Below are 17,568 nucleotides of genomic sequence, written 5' to 3'. Positions count from 1 at the left end.
TGATCAGAAATGTATCTGATTCTAATACACAGCTCCTCACTAGGCTGTCACGTCTCAGGGTCAACATTTATAAAGTAATACACGTGCTCCTCACACAACCAGTGAAGGTTCTGTGTTCATCGGCAGGAGTGATCAAATTTTAAAATGTACCCAGATGAACTCTTAGAAAGAACACTGTTCTTTATAGAGGCACATCACTGTACAAGCCCACTGTATTATACTTTTGAGTGGCTTAGTCTGGATTCTACCACCCAACCACAGAGCTTGGGCCTGGGGGTGCTCCATAAATGCTGTGGGCCATGGAGAGGGCCCATGCTGAGGTTTTTATAGCCAAGCATGCTGTCTCTAACAGCAGGACCAAGCGCAGCTCTCTGGAAAGAACAATTGTTCTTCCGGGTATCACTTCAAACATTTGGAGTCTTTCCCTAAACATCGGTATCGCCGATGCTCACTCAAAAATTTGTGTTTTAAACATTTACATTTTCCAACCTCTTCCAGTACTTCCATTTGGCGATGTGACCATACCTCATTCCTAACACTACTTCTTTCCATCCTCAAGGGGAATCCTCTGGAACCCATATCTTGAGACTACTGATCAATTCTACCCTATCTGTTCCTTCTTCAACAACATCCACACAGTCTAATCTGAAAAGCTGGCATAACAGTCCCCTGCTGGACAATATCCCTGGTGCCTACTGCAGCAACTGCCCACATAAGTGCTCAACACATGCTTAATGAAGGAATGAATGAACACCACATGCATACCCCCGAGATTCAATTCATTTTATGTAGGTGTCCCAACTTTCCAGTATCGTTCTTCATAGCTTAACTATGACTGGGTTAATTTGCACCAGGCTTAGTCAGAGGCCAGACTCTAAGCCTGTGGAGGCGGGAAGGCAGAAATCCAGAATTTTATCTGAACCACCAGACCACAACTTGGCTGTGCAATGACGGACTGCGTGTCCCCTGACCTTTCTCCTCCTTATCTCTCTGTCCCCTGGGGCCCATGTAGAAAAGACAAGATGCTATTATCTACAGGCAGCTGGGTCAGCAACCTGACGTTGGGCCATAGGCAGGCTGATGTCATCATTTAAAGTTTCTACAGGAACCTCTCTAGACAGGAGCTGGTCCCAGGCAGGCACATTTCCCTAAGAGCTGTTGCCAAAGACCATCACTGAAGAATGTTATGTCGAAGGCTGTAAGTGGTAGAGGACCTTGATCAGGAGGCTGTCGTCTAGCTGAGCCACGAAGGTGTCGAACATCATTTGTCAAGTCAAGGCCTAGCAGATTTAATAGGGCATGTCCATCCTGAGTTTCTGCTCAGTTCTTGGCTTCTGATCACAGTCCCCACCTACAGGGGAGGGGAGCTGGTTGAGTCTCGCTCCATCATTCCTGGGCAAAACGTTGTTAGGCTATAAAATCTGATGCCGCTCATAAGCCCAGGCTTAACCATAAATAATATCAGTTTACTATTCCCTCATTGAGCACCTCCTGAATGCTCAACAAGGCTGTGAGCATGCAACGAGTCATAGCTCCTGCTGGCAGGTATCTCACATTGTAATGGAATTAACTACTGTTCAACCAACAATTGAACTAATTGTTCAAGGAGCAATTACCATCAGATGATAAAAGCTGTGATGAGAGAAAGGTGGGGTAGTTTTTTTCCTCTTACATTGGAACGTTTATATATAAGTATAAAAGTCTATACACCATGCATACGAACTAACACCATTATTAAATGGACACTGAGAAATCCATGACCAAGGTCTACGTTGAGAATATTTGCCAGTTCCCCAGAAGTCCCTTGTCTACTTCTCCCTCATCTGAAGCAAATCTCACTCCACCACCTCAATGGTAACCACTCTCCTGCCTTTGTGTTACCTCCTATACATGATCCCTAAAGAATATAACTTCATTTCGCCTGTTCTAGTAATGGAGTCGCCCTCTAGTAATGGAGTATTTCTTAGCACCTAACATCTTTCATTCAAACTGATGTTTGTGAGATTCACTCATTTTGTTTTGTAGAGCTATGGTTGTTCATTTTAATTGTTGTATAATGTCCCATCATATATTAAAATGTATCTAATCAACTATGGATGGACATTTGTGTTGTGTCCAGTTTTTGCCTATCTTGAACCGCGCTGCTGGGAACATTCTTATTTATGTATGCTGGGGCACGTGTGCATGAGTTTCTCTAGGCCTGGGACTGGAATTGCTGGGTCATGCAGTTTGTACATTTGACATTGGTTGCTGTTGCCAAACACTTTTCCATGATGGATATACACATTTTATATTTCCATCCTCAATAGATGTGAACTCCTATTGCTCCACATCTTTGTCTACAGTTGATACTGTCTGATTTTTAAACTTTGGCTCTCTGTTGAATGCAAAATGATATTTTGTTGGGATTTTATTTAACACATCCCTGATCACTAATTAGGTTGAGTGGTTTGGTTGTGTATTTTTTTTGTTTGTTTGTTTGTTTTCGTATGCTTCTGGGCTGTTTAGATTTCTTCTGTGAAAATGTCTATTTAATCAATTTTTCTACTGGGTGGTTTTTGTTATTCTCCATGCTTCATAGTTATTTTTGTAATCTAGACATTGTTTGGTGATTACATATGGCACATGTCTTCTCTTGTATTTTCATCCTATCCTATTTATGGTATCATTTGAAAAGGTTTTTAACTGTAGTATATATTTATTAATCTTTTTCTTTAGGACTCCTGCATCTTGTGTCTAGCCTAAGAAAGTTTTCTCTACCTTGAAGTCATAAAATATTTTATATTGCCTTCTAAATACTTTTACGTTTTTCCTTTCACTTTTTCAACTTTTACTTTTGAAATAATTACAGACTCACAAAAAGTTGCAAATTCTTCCCCCAGTTTTCCCCAATAGTGTTATCTTAAATAACTGTACTACAATATAAAAACCTGCAAATTGACATTAGTAAATACTGTGAACTAAACAACAGAACTTACTCAGTTTTTACCAGTTTCTACATGCACTCGTACATGTTTGGGGGGGGGGGTGTACATGTGTTTTTTATGCAAGTTGGTGTCATGTATAAATTTGGCTTTCATCGTTTAGTGTTTAATCAATGGAATAGCTTTTGTGCATGATCTGAGGTGGAGATTCAGCTTATTTTCTCCCATATGGATAACCAATTATTCTAGCATCAGTTTTTGAATAGTCCAACCCTTTCCCCACTGATGTGCGATGCCTTTTCTCACAAAAATCAAGTTTCTCCATCTGTGTAGGTTTGTTTCGGATCTCTCTATGCTATTCCATTGATCTAATTGTCCATCACTGCTTTAACACAGTACTATTTTACTTTAGAGTGGTACTAAGTCTTGCTATTTTGCAGGATGATTTCCAAGGCTGTGTTCTTCTTCAAGAGTATCTTGGCTATTCTTGGCCTTTTTCTCTTCAATATAAATTTTAGGACAAAATTCTAGAATAAAACTTTCAAGTTTCACAAATGATCTTCTTAGGATTTTATTGAAACTGTATTAAACTGCTTTGTGGAGAACTGACATCTTTACAACAGTGAATCTTCCTATCCAATAATATGATTTAGCTTTAATTTATCTGAGTTTTCTTTAATGCCTTTCAGTAAAGTGTTGCAACTCTATCCATGAAGAGCTTTGCACGTACTCGGTTAGGTCTGCACCTAAGTATTTTGCACTTTATTTTCTTATAAATGTTATTTCAGTTATACTTTCAAATTGATTGTGGAAATAAATAAAACTTTGTATATTAATTTTTTTTTTTTGAGACAGAGTTTCACTCTTGTTACCCAGGCCAGAGTGCAATGGTGTGATCTCGGCTCACCACAACCTCCGCCTCCTGGGTTCAGGCAATTCTCCTGCCTCAGCCTCCTGAGTTGCTGGGATTATAGGCACGCGCCACCATGCCCAGCTGATTTTTTATATTTTTAGTAGAGACGGGGTTTCACCATGTTGACCAGGATGGTCTCGATCTCTCGACCTCGTGATCTACCCGCCTCGGCCTCCCAAAGTGCTGGGATTACAGGCATGAGCCACCGTGCCTGGCCTGTGTATTAATTTTTTTATCTGTTAACTTTGCTAAAAATCTCTTATCAATTCTAATAACGTATTTATAAATTCTTCTGCTTTTTCTGAGAAGACAATCATACAATCTGCAGTCCATGACAGTTTTATTTCTTCCTTTCTAAACCTTATTCTGTTTCCTCTTATTGTTTTGCGACTGGCCTGGAAAAAATTGAAAAGAACCGATAATGAAACACATCCTAAAAGAAAAACAAACAAAAAAAAGCAGCACATCCTAGCTTGAATTTGTTTGTAAAGAGAAAGTATCTGACATCTTGCCATTAAATTAATGCTTTCTGTAGGCTTTTGTAATTGCCCTAAATTGGGTCAAAAATTTCCTTCTTTCCTAGATTGTTTGTTTATTTGGTCATTTCTTCTAACAGCTCCAACTTTCCTTTTGACATTATTTTTCTTTTTTCTAAAGTATGTTCTTGAGAAGCTCCTTCAATAGGGAATATATTTATGGTGATCTCTCTTGATTTTTGTTTTTCTGAAAATATTTTTATTTTGTTCCTCCTCCTGAAAGGCAGTTTTACTGGTGTAAAATTCTCTGTCTTTTAACTTTATTGAGGTATAAAATGTATATCATAAAATTCACCCATTTGAAGTACGTGATTCAATGACTTTTGCTAAGTTTATCAAGCGATGTCACCATTATCCAACTTTACAGCTTGTATAACATCCCAGTAATATCTCTTGTACCCATTTCAAACAAATCCGCATCTTCACCTGCAAGCCCAGGCAATCCTAGTCTTTCCTGGACATTTACCTTTCCCGGACATTTCATAAAAATGGAATAACATACGTGGCTTTTATGTCTGACTTCTTTCACTTAGCATTCCATGTAGTATTCCACTGTGTGACTATATCTCACTTTGTTTATCCATTCGCTAACTGATGGGCAGTTGGGTTGCTTCCACTTTTCAGCCACTGATGCTATGAACATGATGCAAGTCTTTGTATGGACATATGTTTCTGTTTCTCTTGGGCATATACTAAAGAGTGGAATGTTGTGTCATGTGGCAAATTTTTGTTTAGCTTTTAAAGAAACTGCCAAACTATTTTCCAAAGTAGCTTCCTACCAGTGGGAATGTTTAAGAATTTGGATTTCTCCATGTCCTTGCCCAATGTTATTGTCTGTCTTTGATTACTGCAGTGGGTGTGAAATGGTATCTCATGTGGTTTTACTTTGTGTTTCCTTAATACTTTTGAGCATCTTTTCATGTGCTTATTAGCCATTTGACTATCTTTGGTGAAATGTCTATTCAAATCTTTTGTCTATTTTTAAATTGACATCTGACAAGGAGGATCTCACTCTGTCACCCAGGCTGCAGTGCAGTGGAATGATCATAGCTCACTGCAGCCTTGACCTCCTGGGCTCAAATGATCCTCCCACCTCAGCCTCCTGAGTAGCTGGGTCTACAAGCATGCACCACCACACCTGCTAATTTTTGTGTGTGTGTTTTTTTTTTTTTTTTTTTGTAGAGACGGGGTCTCACTATATTGACCAGACTGGTCTTGAACTCCTGGCCTCAAGTGATCCTCCCACCTCAGCCTCCCAAACTGCTCTGGGATTACAAGTGTGAGCCACCATGCCCACCCTTTTGTCTATTTCTTAACTATTTCTCTTTTTATTAATAAGTTGTAAGAGTTCTTTGTATATTCTAGATAGAAATCCTTTCTCACAGATGTCATTTGCAAATAATTTTTTCCAATTCTGTATACCTTTACAGGGAGCATATGTGCCTTAGAACTTTACTTGTGGAATTCTTCAAGGCTGGGATTGAAATTGCAAAAAAACAAGGGATGAATTGTGTTTGCTCTGCCAGTCACCTGGGGCACTTGCATGATCCCAGATGGCTTTCCCACCAAGTCTGCATTCCAGACAACAGGAAAAGGCCAAAGAGGGAAGGACAGGACAGCTTCTTTCACTGTCAGGGCGTAGGAGGAAGTACCGCACTCCCACTCACAATTCTGCAGCTTAGTCACATGATCACATCTAGCTTTAAGGTCGGCTGGAAAATGGAGCACTTAGCTTGGTGGCTTTGTGCCCAGCTAAAAATTCTATGCAAAAGAAAAATGCTATCACACATATGGTAAATGGCAAGGATCTGCATTCAAACTCAGGGCTGTAAGATCCTAAATCTGTGTGGACTACATTAAGAAGCTAGTAGGATAATATTTTTAAATAGATTCCTAAGAATCCTCAAGTTCCCAGGCAGTAAGTGACCAGAGCCAGGGTCTTTCTTTTTTCTTTCTTTTTTTTTTTTTTTTTTTTTTAGACAGAGTCTTGCTGTGTCTCCCAGGCTAGAGTGCAGTGGCACGATCCCCAGTCACTGCAACCTCCACCTCCCAGGCTCAAGTGATTTTCCTGCCTCAGCCTCCCAAGAAGCTAGGGTTACGGGCATGTGCCACCATGCCTCGCTAATTTTTGTATTTTTAGTAGAGATGGGGTTTTTCATGTTAGCCAGGCTGGTCTCGAACTCCTGACCTCAAGTGATCTGCCCACCTCAGCCTCCCAAAGTGCTGGGATTACAGGCATGAGATACTGTGCCTGGCCTGAACATGGGTCTTCTTAAAGGATCATCTTCTCACTGTACCACTCTGCCACTCTGAACAATTCACGAAAGGGACATTTTTATGATAATCTGGGTGACATTATAGTCATTTTGTATTTTTCTAGACAAGCAGTAGTCATCCTCCCAAATGCATCCTCTCTCTTTCCCCCCACCCCCCAGAAAACTAACTTTGCCCCTAGGCCCAGCAACTAGATTGTCTCCAGCCTGCTTTGTGGCACCCATCCCAATTCTGTGGCCTCCTGACCATCAGGCAGGAAAACTGGGTGTCGGCCCAAAGACACTCTGCCGGGGACAATATTTGGAGGACGCAGCCCCTGACAGAATGCTCACTGTGGCAGCCAGTCAGGAAATGCCACTAGCCTCAAGTCTACACACAGAAGCATCTCTTTCAGCCAGGAGGGTGCCTGAGTATAAAAATCATTGAGTTTCTTTTCTTTCCCTTGAAGAATCCTGCAGGAGTTTGAGAACCAGCGACGTGGGAGAACGGACTGGTAATTTCAAAAGCAAGGTTTCTTCTCTCACTCAAGTTCTCCTTAGCTGTACTGTGGGTGTGTGCTCCAGGTTCACTTCATTTTGCTCTTTGTCTGAAGGGTGGTTAATGGCTCCATAACCAGAGGTGACAAGTCCCATTCAGAGCTGAGGTTGACTTCATGTGGGAGAAATGACATAGAGAAGATAGCGAGCAATGGAAGCGGCTCACAACTGTAAGGAAATTTCATCACGTCTGTTCAAGAGACATGCACACCTGTTCTTTTCACCTTCATTGGGCTATTCACATCTTCCTAAAATCAGAGGCCATGATGAACTTTACTTATCTCAGAAACTCTCAGACTTGAAATTAACTCATCACCCAGCAGCATACTAAAATAAATCCTCTGATAAAATAAATCTGATAAAATAAATCTCCCACCCCAGTAGACTGTAGGGGTGGGAGAAACACAAAAGAATTAGAGGGCACTGTTCAATTTAGCAAATATTGATTGGCCATGTACCATATGACAGGGACCATGTAGAAAACAGCCGTTCCCTTTCAGGGTAAGGCGGTTTTATGTGAGAAATGGTCATGCCAGGAAATAATTACAGCCAAGCATGCTGATGCTCTGGCAGAAGAATGAAATGCCTACTTCGGGAGCCCACAGGTGAGAACCCCCACCCCCACCCCACTCCTGGAGATGCCTGAGCAAGGGTGGGAGGCAGGAAGGAAGACAGAAAGAGCATTCCGGGCTCAGGTACCAGCGTGGAAAAAGGCAAGAGGATGTCAACGTTCCTGGCACGTGAAAAGAACCCCGAGTACCCCAGGGTGATTAAGTGCTCAGTGTAGGAGGTTAGCAAGGGCAGGTGGGACACTGGGAACAGTGATTTGCTGGCTGGCCTCCATTGGTCACTTCAGACCCGCTCTCGGCCTTTCTCTGCCCTGCTCTGGCCCTGGAGGCTGACTTCTGTGGGTGGCAGCACCAGGGCTCCTGGGCAGCTGCCTTCCAGTTAGGTTCAGCGGCCAGAAGCAGCTCAGATGGAGGAGCAAATGCGGTTGGGGCATATATTCTCAACACCCCCCAGCTCCCATCCTGCTCAGCCATGATCTTGGCCGTGGCTGACTTCTCTGCCAGGCCATGGCTCCCTCCAGGGAGCCCTCCTTCATGCTACAGCCCTCTGCAGGCCCCAGCAACACTGCTCTCCCCACTGGCCTCCTTATGCCCAGGGGCAGGGACTGTTTCTCACGGAACCCCTGGCTCCTTTCATCTGACCAACCTCTCTTTAAATAGTCCCTTCTTTAAACTCGTGTGTTGACCTTTATGAGTGGGCCATCTGTTTCACGGCAGGACCCTGGCTAATGCCAGTAGGTGTGTTAAAAATGCCAAGAACAATCATGCTAAGAAGTTGTTTTTTGTTATATTTTTGTTTTTGTTTTGTTTTACAATGACAGTGGCAAACTATAAACTCTTAAAAATTATAAACTGAAATAAGCCAGACACAAAAGATCACATATCCTATAATTCCACTTATATGAAGCATCCAGAAATGGTAAATCTCTAGAGGCAGAAAGCAGATTCGTTGTTTCCTGGGCTGGGAAGTGACTACCCCTGAGCATGAGAGGTCTTTTGAGGGTGGTGGACCGTGGTGACGACTGTACACCTCTTCCTGTACCTCTAGTACCATTTCTTCTTGTACCTCTTGTTCCCAGGTCCAAGATCTTTCTATTGCAGCACAAAGCTATACAGAGGTCTGACTTATGTATACAATACATCCTTAGAGATGGTTTCCTGTTACTAGAGTAATGACTCTGACCTATTGCATCAGATGTGTGCCATTCCAATACTCTATCAAGCAGGCAGCCCTTGGCAGGTGTGGTGCATGATACACTGTCATGAGCTGTCTTCCAGACCTTCAATACATACTAGATCCTGTAGTCAGATGCCATATTGCATGAGATTCTATGACGGAAGATAAAGCAGTCTCTAAATCTCCAAAGATAAAAGCTGGCTGAGGCTCTGAGCAGGGCAGTCAAAGCCGTATCTGAAATAGGTATCTATGCCTGTTAGAATCTCCTCCTGGCCCTTCTAAGATGGAAGGGGCCTTAACAGAGTTAACTTTCTACCAAGTAACTGGCCGCCTTGAGTTATGCCGTATCAGAGGCGCACTGTTAGTTTCTGTTGCTGGCAGATTAAACATCCATAAGTGGTATCTAGATTGGCCCTGGTACGTGGGAAACCACACTTTTAGGCCCTTCTATAGCCACCATTGTTGCTATTCTGCCCAATCCACGTATTTGACCACAGCAGTTCTTGGATGGTGACATCAGCTGGCCAAATCATTTTGCCTATTTGCACGCCTGTTCCATGGTGAAGGCACTCTGGTAGGCATGAACGTGCGATATGTTAACTCGTCATTTCTACCCCCAAATGTTCTTCTGCAAGCATCTACCCCAGACTTCCTTGCTTGTCTTCCAGTCAGTTCCCTTCCAAGTTCCTGATCAGCTGGCCAGGGCACTTGCAGCTGCCAGGAAGCTTGGTATGGATTGTTACTTTGGGTTACTTTTCCCATGACGTACCCTCATTGTCTCTCTGAGAAAGCTCTGCCTTGCCCAGTGCACTTCAAAGCCATCCTGAACGCGTCTATTAAAGAGTTGCCATTTACCTTAGCTTTCACACACCAAACCAACACATCTGTAAGTCGAATTACCTTTTATTCCTTCAATTGGTCATAATGGGCCTCTATCCATAGGTATGAGCCTAAAAACGGGGTGTGAGGCAAACCAATATGGGTGCCCTGGAGGCTTGGGCCATCCACACATCCACCTTGCTTGTGCCCTCTGGTATTACTTGGGTTCAATCCTAGGCTGAGTCATTTTAATCTCTTGATGAACTGATGCTGGTGTGACCACACTTGATCTAATGGGTCTGTCACATAATGGGCATTTCCAGGTGTACGGTCACATGGTAGCTCATGGTTAAGGTTTTCTTCTCTACCAGAGCCTGGGAGCACATGAACCATCTTTAAAATGACACAATCGTCTGCTACAGGTAATACGGCCTTCCTCTTGAACCCTAGGGGACTGCACTGATTCTTGGGGCTTGACATAAATTCCATACTACTTCATACTAATTACTCTTTTAGTTCATAATGTGTTTTAACAGCTTCAAGATGTTAATTATGTACATAGCTTCATATAATGCAACAATTAAAACATGTATATGTTCATGAAACCACTGTGATCGAGGTAAGACATATCCATCAATATATTAAACATGACTGAATTGTACACTTAAAGTGGGCAAATTTTATGACATGTCCAGTATACCTCAACAAAGCTATTAAGATTATATATAAAATATCTCAGTAATAAAGTATGGGAAAGAAAGAAAAAGGTGAAATATTACCATCTATAATCCCAACACCCTAACAGCTATTATCATTTTTTTCCATATTCTATTTGCATTAACTGTATTTGATAATCATGAAAACTGTAATATTAGCTACTGTTTACTGCATGCTTGCCATAGACGAAGTGCTGGGTCAAACACGTACCACATATTATCTCATCTAGTCCCCACTACAACCAGATGAGGAAGATAGTATTATTATCCACACCTTATTTTTATTTCATTTTATTTTGAGATGAAGTCTCGCTCTGTCACCCAGGGTGGAGTGTAGTGGCACAATCTCGGCTCACTGCAGACTCCGCTCCCTGGGTTCAAGCAATTCTCCTGCCTCAGTCTCCCGAGTAGCTGGGATTACAGGCATCCACCACCACGCTCAGGTAATTTTTGTACTCTTAGTAGAGAGAGGGTTTCACCATGTTGGCCAGGCTGGTCTCACACTCCTAACCTCTCAAGTGATCCGCTCACCTCAGCTTCCCAAAGTGCTGTGACTACAGGCATGCACCACTATGTCCGGCCTATCCACGTCTTATTAATGAGAAACCTGAGACTCAGAGAGATTAACTGACTTGCTATGTAAACTTAATTTTCTATCTTGCTGCAGTCTTGTTTCTTTTAATGTCTACAAAATAGTTAATTCTTAACTCTTCCCTTGTTTATAACATATGTGATGTTTCCATTATACAATGAACATCTCCATTAGAAATAACTTTATCCATATTTAATATAATCTTCTTAGGAGGCTTTCCTAGAAGTTGAGTCAAAGGGAGCAAGGCAATTTAAAAATTTTTGGGCCGGGCGCGGTGGCTCAAGCCTGTAATCCCAGCACTTTGGGAGGCCGAGGCGGGTGGATCACGATGTCGAGAGATCGAGACCATCCTGGTCAACATGGTGAAACCCCGTCTCTACTAAAAATACAAAAAATTAGCTGGGCGTGGTGGCGCATGCCTGTAATCCCAGCTACTCAGGAGGCTGAGGCAGGAGAATTGCCTGAACCCAGGAGGCGGAGGTTGCGGTGAGCCGAGATCGCGCCATTGCACTCCAGCCTGGGTAACAAGAGCGAAACTCCGTCTCAAAAAAAAAAAAAAATTTTGGAAGTAAAATTGGTTTCCAAAGGGCTGGAATTTACATTCACAGCTAGCAATTTTGTCCTATCCTCAGCAGCACTAGATCTGCCAAGTTTTTTAATGTTCTGCTTAATTTAGTGGATTCTTAATTCTTGTTTTAATTTTCATTCATTTAACTACTAGAAGGGTTGGGTTTTTATCCAAACCAGTTGAATTACCTCATTTGTAACTTATCTATGTTTTCTGCCCCTTTATTACAAATGATTTATTACTTAATGATTTTCTTACTGATGTACATGAGTTATTTTAATAAACATATGAACTCTTCACGTTTTCTGTTTTTCTCATTTGCCTATTTATTTTACAAATTGATTTAAAAATTTTTTACAACATGAAACTGACTTCTCTTTTCCTTTGTGAATTTTCTGTTGCCTCTAGACTTTCAAAGGCATTGCTCTCCAAGGCTTTGATAATAATATTCAGTTATATTTTCTCCTGGGTTTTTTTTTTCTGTAGCAGGATTTGTCTTACATTTTAAAATATCCCATCATTTATTTTAATGCATAATTTGAGATATGGGCCTAAATTACTTTTTTTCCAAACTATTACCCAACTTTTTCAATACCAAATGTTATCTCCTTTCCGACTGTTTCATGATGCTTCCTTTATCATTCCTTTATATTCCTTTATAAGAGGTCCATTTTGCTCCAGAGCTACATAGTTTTAATGATCTTTGGTTGATAATACGGTTTTGTATTTGGCGAGTCTAAAAAGTCTCATCTACAGGAGGTCAGGCCATCCCACTTACAGGGTACCAGGTATCAGCTGGAAAAATAGTGCTCTCCTGCCGCTCAGCACAGCACACAGGGGACGCTGCTGATACGGTTTGGGATGGTGTATTAGTCTGTTCTCACTCTGCTAATAAAGACATGACTGAGACTGGGTAATTTATAAAGGAAAGTAGTTTAGCTGACTCACAGTTCCGCCTAGCTGGGGAGGCCTCACCATCATGGCAGAAGGTGAATGAGGAACAAAGTCACAACTTACATGGCAGCAGGCAAGAGAGTGTGTACAGGGGAACTCCCATTTATAAAACCATCAGATCTCGTGAGACTTATTCACTATCACGGGAACAGTGCGGGAAAAACATGCTCCCATGATTCACTTACCTCACAGTGGGTCCCTCCCATGACTCATGGGAATTATGGGAGATAGAATTCAAAATGAGATTTAGGTGTGGACATAGCCAAACCATATCAGATGGGGAGTGTTCTAGAGCCCTAGGGGTGACTGAGAACCCCAAAGAAAAGAGTGGACTAAGAAACCTGGCCCTGAGACACTCAGAACAGGGCCAGAAGAGCCTTTCAAGACAATTTTACCCAATTCCTTCAGTGTAGAGAGAAAACCTGGCTGATGAGATTACGTCTTTTGCCCAAACTCACAGAGGTCATTAGTGGCAGATTTGGGATTAGATCTGGGTCTCCTGGCTGCTAGTCAGGGGCTCTCTAACGTTCCCCAGGGAAGAAGGTTCATGGAAGAAGAGGACCATGTGGGCTGCAGCATCAGGGAAGGCATCATAATCGTGAAGATGGCTTATATACAAACACCACTTGCTCAATCCTTTCACCAAATGTCTACACGGACTCTCACCCCAACCCTTCCATCAGCTCCTGTGCAAAGTCCCTTGACCACATTCTCAATAACTGGTCAGGTTAACCAGCTTCCATTCTCTGTCCCAAATACAGCAGCGGATGCTCCCAGCTAGGAGCTTATCTATCACACGCCTCCACAGTTCGGCTCTCCAAATGAGTAGAACATTTACCAAGAATCAATTATCCACATTCCCAAATCTATTTATGCCATGCCACTTATACTTGACACCATGATTATGTAATTTAACCAATGGGAACATAAATCAAAAAAGAAGAGTGTGGAACAAAAGGAACGGTTGCTTTTTATGTCAAACACATGGCTTTAGGAAAGACTTGACGCAAGTGAATCACTAAGAAACTTGCTGAATGAGGTGTGGACGAGATAACTGTAAAAAAATAATAGGGAGTTGGTAGAAATCTAGAAGGATGCTGCACTCAAATTGCTTCAAGAGTACCTTAGGGGTCAGGGGCAGTTGCTCACGCCTGTAATCCCAGCACTTTGGAAGGCCGAGGCAGGTGGATCACGAGGTCAGGAGTTCGAGACCAGCCTGACCAACATGGTGAAACCCAGTCTCTACTAAAAATGCAAAAAAAAAAAAAAAAATTAGCTGGACATGGTGGCGTGTGCCTATAATCCCAGCTACTCAAGAGGCTGAGGCAGGAGGATCTCTTGAACCCAGAAGGAGAGGTTGCAGTGAGCTGAGATTGCACCACTTCACTCCAACCTGGGAGAGAGAGTGAGACTCCATCTCAAAAAAAAGAAAAAGAGTACCTTGGGTTCTCTCTTTTTTATGAAAACAGACACTAGAAATTACTAGTGTTAGCTTACGCAAGACAGAAAAATAGAATTTTCATCTTTTTTAAAGAAAAAGTCTCTGATCCACATCAAAATAGGTTATATGTGTCCTGTTTAATGATTTCTCACCTTGATCAGATATTTTGGTTAACCAACCAACTACCAGTCCTAATTATGCAGGATAAGAGACCTTCCATTGATATAATTTTCATTTTCAGATGAGTTGTCCAGGCTCTCAGCAGCACGGCAAACTGTGAGAGGGGCACACAGGCAGGGATGGGGTGTAGCACAGTACCGCAGGAGGCATCCCACGGGAGGTGGTACGATACCACACTGGCCCCAAACTCCAGCTCCACCCTCACCACTGGTGTGGTCTCAGGCAAATCATTTATTGTCTTGGTTGTTGAGTTTGAGACAGGGTCTCACTCTGTCACCCAGGCTGGAGTGCAGTGGCGCGATCTCAGCTCACTGCAACCTTCACCTCCCAAGTAGCTGCAGTCCCAAGCAGCTGGGACTACAGGCATGTGCCACCATGCCCAGATAATTTTTTGTATTTTTCGCCATGTTAGCCGGGCTGGTCTCAAACTCCTGAATTCAAGTGATCAGCTGAGTTCTCAGCCTCCCAAAATGCTGGGATTACAGGTGTAAGCCACTGTGCCCAGCCTCATTTGTTCTCTTGAAGGTCAGTTTTCTCGCCAGTTAAATAATACCCATCTGCGATTATTGTTTACTTGAAGGAAAGTGTGTTGCCCACACCCAGCATGGCACCAGACCCATTTGAAAATGTCAGCTTCCTTGTCAGACTCTAAATGAAAGAAGGGGGATGAAATGAGCTTTGGTGGGTGGACTGGATGGGATAAGTGGGAAAGACAGATGGCATCCCTCCTCAGCAGCAGATTCTAATTCATAGAAGAAGGCAGTCTTCAGAGAGAGGCATGTGGTAAGTTATCCTAGGTGTACATTCAGACCCTTTGCCCCGGGGACCAAAACAAAAGGCTCCTAGGAGCAGAATGCAAAGGACCACACTCAAGCTGAGTAGAGGAGGCTGCAAGAGTTGTGCGTGGCCCCATGAACTGGCTTTGGGAGAAGTCCATTTGCACATAGTTGCACAACCTTGGAGGTATGCTCTGTGTATCTGGGAAAGCATTCTAAGTCCTGGGACCTGGAAAGCCTTTTCCCTGGTAGTTGAGCCCCGTGACCTTCCCAGCTGCTGAGTCCAGAAATGAGGAGTGCCTTGGCTTCAGTGTGAGAAGCAGCCCCAGTTTCTCAGAACACATCTGTGTGGGTGTCTGACTCTCTGTCTCTCCATGTCTCTGTTTCTGCATCTCTGTCGCTCTGTGCCTGTCTCTCTGTGGGTCTCTGTGGCTGAGTCAGATGGAGGAGTCCTCATGTTTCACTGCTTAGCAGTTTTTGCCCTTCCTAGTACCCGTTCCCAGCCCACAGGATGCAGAAAGAGCTGTTGCTAGCGTGAGTTATTTTTGTCAGCTGAGTCACCATGCCAGAAAGCAAGAAATGACCCCGCTCTGTGTCTGCTCTGAGGAGCTGGAACCAGCTGGGACCTCCGGACCACTGAAAGGCCTGGAACATCGCCCATTTCAGCCCAGGGTCCAGCCCCTAACTGGAGAGGGGCAGCCAAGGACACATCGAAAGGCCCGGCCTGTCCCACCCCTGCCATCTAGCCCTGCCTGGTGATGAAGACTGTCAGGGGTCACCGACTCCCATTTGCAGCCTCAAGTCTTTCTCCCTGCTGAGGAGGACTGCTGCTCATTCTGACCATATCATGGTCAATGCCGTCCCAGTCCTTGGCTGCCCGGCCCGCTAGACTCTGTGTTCCTTCGGGTGAGGGAGCACGCCTGTTTACAACCCTCTGGCCCATATCATAGTGGCTGGGACATAGCAGGTGGTCAGTAAGCATTAGTTCTGTTTCCTTCACTGCGGCTCTGCAGGTGAGCCAGCTGCATCTCACCTCCCCTACCGTTAGCCTTGCTCCTGCTTAAAATGCCCTCTTCATTTCCTCCCTGTAGCCACATCCAACCCAGGGTCCTAGCCCTGGCCCCGTCCACTCAGCCTGTCCTCCAACCCTGCAACCCCCTAAGCCGGCCCCTCTAAGAACTGCTTCCCTTCACTCCCCTTCACCTCCTGAAGTCCTAGGCATATGTGGACATACATACTTTTTCTGGGAATTGCAAAAGAGTCCTTGATCCCCAAGAGGTTTAGAACTACTGAAAGGGAATAGGGGAGGCTGGAAAGGTACTGAATGATACATCCCTTCAGTAAGACAGACCTGGTAGGGTGCAGGGGGGCTTCTCCTCCATTTCTTTCGTAAGGCTTCCTCTTTGCATGGGAGACTTTGTGGAGGCTCCAGGCCTGCGGTGTGTCAGTGTGCGCTTTCCCTGTGACAACATTCAGATAAGGTGAGTAGTCTCTGGCTCTGTCTCCCTCTCCGTCTGAGTGTCTCTATCTGAATAACAAGTCTTGTTGTTTCTACAGTTTTTCTTTCTTTCTTTCCTTTTTCCCCCCCCTACATTCTGGACTTTTTTTTTTTTTTTTTTTGAGACGGAGTTTCGCTCTTGTTACCCAGGCTGGAGTGCAATGGGGCGATCTCGGCTCATCGCAACCTCCGCCTCCTGGGTTCAGGCAATTCTCCTGCCTCAGCCTCCTGAGTAGCTGGGATTACAGGCACGTGCCACCATGCCCAGCTAATTTTTTTGTATTTTTAGTAGAGACGGGGTTTCATCATGTTGAGCAGGATGGTCTCGATCTCTTGACCTCGTGATCCACCCGCCTCAGCCTCCCAAAGTGCTGGGATTACAGGCTTGAGCCACCGCGCCCGGCTCCATTCTGGACATTTTTAAAGCAGAAATCATTTTAGTTCAGCAAGTTGAAACTAGAGAGGGAGTGAATCACCCTGGTCTCATTTAAAATAGATAACGAGGCTGAGTTTGGTAAGAGCTACAGTCAGCCATTTGCTTGGATACCATGCACAGCTGCAAGAAATGATACCCCTTGTAAATAAATCAGCCACGGGCAGCCTCACCTTAGAATATTTATAAGGAAACAGAGATAAACTGTAAGTCTAGGCTGCAAAGATTGTTGGAAGAAGGGCTTTACAGTGTATACAGAAAGTCTGATTCTTGGTTGCCTACAGGAAGACAGAGGAGAAAGAAAGGTGTTTATCTGTGAGTCTTTCTCACTGCCAGATAGGGGAATGTACAGGGAAAGTCTGCCTGTCCTTCTTCCTAACCTCCAAGCTTTGACAAGCCAGCCCAGGGCAGGATGCCCTCAGATGCCTGAAGGGGTTCTCAAGTTTGCTCCCAAACTGTGTCAAAGCCCCATCTGCATCATAGGCCACAGGAAAGCCCAGCCTGGCCCCCCTTCTCTGGTTGTAATGTTGATGAAGCGCTTTGGGTGAAAGGGGATCTTTCATGGAGAAGAGATACGGCTGGGCCCAGGGAAGTATCCATGTACATTTACCTCCACGCAGAGCCAGACGCTGCAAGCGGACTCCAAAGTTCAACGAGCACAG

This window comes from Saimiri boliviensis, chromosome 2 (genome assembly GCF_048565385.1).
Source record: "Saimiri boliviensis isolate mSaiBol1 chromosome 2, mSaiBol1.pri, whole genome shotgun sequence".
Classification (NCBI taxonomy): domain Eukaryota; kingdom Metazoa; phylum Chordata; class Mammalia; order Primates; family Cebidae; genus Saimiri; species Saimiri boliviensis.
The sequence above is the reverse complement of the archived record's forward strand: the minus strand, read 5'-3'. Positions refer to the sequence as shown.